This window comes from Corythoichthys intestinalis, chromosome 21 (assembly GCF_030265065.1).
Source record: "Corythoichthys intestinalis isolate RoL2023-P3 chromosome 21, ASM3026506v1, whole genome shotgun sequence".
Lineage (NCBI taxonomy): Eukaryota > Metazoa > Chordata > Actinopteri > Syngnathiformes > Syngnathidae > Corythoichthys > Corythoichthys intestinalis.
Genome location: NC_080415.1, coordinates 19,023,176 through 19,028,111, shown reverse-complemented (window position 1 = coordinate 19,028,111; position 4,936 = coordinate 19,023,176).

Here is a 4,936-nt window from a genome sequence, read left to right as displayed (position 1 = left end):
AACATACCTTTACTGCAGAGATGATGACACTTTTTCTTAAAATAGCAGCCCGAATAGTTTCATCACCATAAGGAGAAATGATCTGAATGGGCGTAAGAGAGGGGACTATGAATTTAAAATTAAAATCAATCTGGCAGACGATCCTCCGAGGCATGGAAGTGTTAAGGAGTGTCGAATCAGAGAATTTGAAACAGTCCCTCTGCTTTCACTAATATTGTTAGATTTACATTTCAACTTCATCTTTCAATATTACAATGCAATATTTATCATGTCATATCAGTTTTTGCCCGAAATAGCAACTTAAATTTTTTTCAACAGCTAATAAATCACTCAATTTTCACATAAGAAACTTAATACTTGTGGAAAACATGCAGAATCAATAATAAATAATTTATAAATAAATTATTAATAAATTGTATATGAAATCACAACCGATTATAGAATAGAATAGCCCTTTATGTCATTATACAGTTGTATAGTTAGTTATGTAGTTGTAGCGAATGAGGCTAGCGGCAGCCTGACGTAAACCGAGCTTTTCTGGTGAAAATCCTTGTGAATAAATGCTTAAATCCCCGAATTTTTCATAGATATGGACGTAAAGCAGTCTCGATTCATGGTTAAAAGCAAAAAAAACCATGCAATATAGGGTTTATTTTACGTAAATATTAAGGTTGTTCCGATCATGTTTTTTTGCTCCCGAGCCGATCCCGATCGTTTTAGTTTGAGTATCTGCCGATCCCGATATTTCCCGATCCGATTGCTTTTTTTTTGTGTTCCCGATTCAATTCCAATCATTCCCGATAATTTTTCCCGATCATATACATTTTGGCAATGCATTAAGAAAAAAATGAATAAAACTCGGACGAATATATAAATTCAACAGACAGTACATAAGTACTGTATTTGTTTATTATGACAATAAATCCTCAAGATGGCATTTACATTATTAACATTCTTTCTGTGAGAGGGATCCACGGATAGAAAGACTTGTGACTTTGTATATTGTGACTAAATATTGCCATCTAGTGTATTTGTTGAGCTTTCAGTAAATGATACTGTAGCCATGCCCAAAGGCATGATGGGAAGTGGAACCATGACTGTGCGTAATGCTACCAATTGATATATCTTCTCTGCGTTGGGAGATATTTCTAATCGTAGGGAGAGATATTGTAAGGCTTTAGCCAATTAAAAAAAGGCTCCAAAGGCTGCCAAAATTCACTCTACTCATTTTACGCTGACTTTTATCTCTCTATATAAGAAAAACGGTACCATTACAGATTGCGTACGACAATGCATGAGTGGGTCGAGCAGCGCATGCATTAATTACGTTAAATATTGTAATGTGATACATTTTTTAAAAAATTAATTACCGCCGTTATCGGGATAAATTTGATAACCCTACCTTAAGCCTAAACTAAAGACTCTGGATGAGTGTAACATATTATGTCTGTAACGTTAAATACAATTAGAAAACGGTTTCATTAAAAAATATATATATATATTAAAAAAAGGCATGGCCGATATTTTTTTGCCGATTCCGATACTTTGAAAATGACGTGATCGGACCCGATCGATCGGGACATCTCTAGTAAATATGTCGAAGTACAATGTGACTCTGTTAGCGAACGAAGCTAGTGGCCGCCTGACGTAAACTGAGCTTTTCTGGTGAAAATTTGTCTGAATGAATGCTTAAATCTCCGAATTCTTCATAGATATGGATGTAAAACAGTCTCGATTCTTGGTTAAAAGCAAATAAACAGTCCAGTTAGCGTTTATTTTATGTAAATATGGCAAACTTTGATGCCAATGCAGTTGCGGGTGATTTCTCCCATTGATTTTTTTCACAATGTTTAAAAATCCATGCATGGTACGAAAAATATAATAATTACCTTGAATCCTCGAACAAATCACTCCTGAGACAATCCTTCCTGTTTGTATGTGGTACAGCTTTCGTACTTCTTCAAAAATCCGAGCTAAAATCCGGCTTGGACATGAGCGTGTGCCGTCTTCGAATGACTAATACGAAATGAAGCTCAGCCCCCTATGGTAAGGCTTGACGCAAAGACGAAGTGTCAGGTCAATAGAGTTTTGAAGTCTTTGCATGAGCATTCATAGCCAGTCTTCCCAGTTTAGATTAAACGGACATCTATTGTTGTCAATGGCAGGCAATGAGGTAAGAAGACACTCATTTGTTTTTTTTTTGTTTTTGACAGATTATCAGTGTCAGTGAAAAAAAAAACATTGTCACTTTTTCTATTCACAAATACTGTAGCTTGTCTTTCTCTTTATTAGTTATAACCTGGATTGATTTCCTGACCCATGCATCGATAATTGTTGTATCACCATATCGTGATATAATCGTTATTGTGAGCAAATCGTATTTGGAGTTACCCAGAGTACTAATATGAGTAAGTAAGTGGCAAAGGTGGGTAGAGTAACCAAATTTTTACTCAATTAAGAGTAGCGTTACTTCAAAATAATATTACTCAAGTAAAAGTAGTCATCCAAAAAATGTACTCAAGTACAGCGAGAAAGTATCTGCTGAAAAGAATACCCAAGTAATGAGTAACTTTGTGAGTAACTGCTTACAGTGGGATATTTTTTAAACAATGGTATTTTTTTCTCATCACAACATCATCTATATGAGTTGTTAGTATTATGCTGTACTAGTATAACCTAATACATGACTGTATTAGGCCAAAGAAAAATGAAAAAAAAAATCATCTGATTCAAACTAGAAAATGAAACATTACCCGTCCAAAGAGCAAGCGTGTCCTCTAGTGGAGAAAAAAAACAAATTCCTACCATGAATTGAAATTGAATCCATCGGTGTAATATAAATTGCTGCCGAATAAAATCTTGGAGAAAGTTTCAAATAAATCCGCACTTTCGAGTAATGTAGACTTTATGTCAAACAGTTTAATTTTTACGGCGCTTTAAAGACACCATGTGATTGAACAGGTCGGCGTGGTATTACATCTGACTGCAAACCTGCATCTGGTTATGCGACTGTATTTTTATGTCTGATTGGTATAATGGAGTCATGTGATTATTGCTGCGACATCTCATTGGTGAAACTGGTACAGCCACTGTCTTTTGGAATCCCGCACCATGAAAATGAGTGACTTCCTCGATAGACGAAGAATGCGAATGTGACGTCAGCGTGCTAATCATCTTCAGTATACAGCCAATACGACAGTATGCAGAACGACTGCAGATTCAGCTGATTTTGCGGATTATTTCGTTTATTTTTTGCATCATGCACCAGGAGAGGTGTGTGAGGCTTTTTTGGGTTTCAAAAAGTTCCTGTTCACCACGGAAAATGGCCAAAACAAGACCAACAGCTGTGGGACCATTGGACCAATGAGGAAGTGAGTAGGCTACGTGTTTTATATTATGTCAAATACTGGGATCATTGCACAAGATTTAATTAGGAGGATGCTTTTTGGGGGTGACAATGCTCCCTGTCCACCGAGAAGGCCACTCGGCCGACGACTGTCGGCTTGTCACACAACATGGTTACTTTGGTCCACTTCGTGTGGCTGCCAATAGACCACTATCCTCGGCTTGGGCTCGGGCAGCCCCCTGCTCCGACTTCGGCCGGTTTCTCCACCAAGAATGTGCTATTTTCGGTGTTTTTTCCCCTCTCTCCCCTCTCTGCTTGCCCGCCGGACCCGCAGCAAAACGACAAGCTGTAACTTGGTCGCCGCCAGGGGCTGGCCGATCGGTGAAGACAATCAACCGTGTGTGACATGATTTTTTTGTTTTCAAAAGACAAGAATAAGACTTGGATAGGGTGCTCAGTTCAGGTTAGCATGTCGGCTAGCTGTCACGCGTCCTGTTTTGCTTACGCTCTATCCTCCGTCTCCGAAGCCGAGGCAGGGAAATGACAAAAGCCGGACTATTTCTGTGGCATAAAATACCATTTGGGAAAAGAAGAAGTCGACAGTTTTGACCATTATGCAGTAATTTTGCCCTGTCGTACTGAATAAATGCATTTTTAATATTTCATATTCCATTTAGCAAAAGGCTGTTATTTGTCATGACCATTTATTTAGCAATTGGGGAAAAATACTTGGATAAAAGAATATCCTGTAAAAATATTGGAGAAGAGTGATTGAAACAATCATGACATTTTACTGCTCTCTGTAGCCTTTTCCTTGTTCTGAATCTTCCCCCTCAATGGGCTGAATTCTAAATCAGATGAAATCGTTACCCTGCCGTCGTCATCATGCAGCTGGGGACGCTAGACCGCTATAATGACAGTCGGGGCTAAACAGCAGATTAAAAAACTAATTTCTCGTCATCTGCGTTTTGCCAAATTTTTGTATATAGTCGAATCGTCTCAAAATAGGATTCTGATTCACATAGTAATGCTATTTATGATTGTTTTTATGCTGTCACAGGCACTTTAATGGCAGACAGTAAGTTAAACTCCCTACGTACGACTGCTTTGGCAGTCCATAGTTTGCAGGAATTGCGGTACATCGATACAAGCTATCGCCTGTCAAACTCTAAGTAGCAACTTGTAGACAAACTTGACTTACGAGGGAGTCTGTTGCTATGCGACCAAACAAATCTCCCCAGCTGTCTAAAATGTTGACAAGATGGCCTCCCGCCAACTGAAATTTACCTTCATCAAGTTAGACGACACGGCCTTAGCGTGCGCTTCACCCAAATCAGCAGCGTGTATTCTTAGCTCCGTGCAATATCAAGCACTTTTTACCATGGGCCTTTACACTCCGCATGGAACTACCTTTTAAGCATCTTCATTTAATGTATGTATAAATAGAACAACTCTGTCTACTGGACACATTTTTAGTGTCTGCTTTGAGCAAGCTGCACACAGTGTCTATTACTTAGCCCGTGCATCATATTTCGTCCCAGCGCAGGTATATAAATTGAGGTCCTATCGCCATGGGGCCCCACTGCAGTG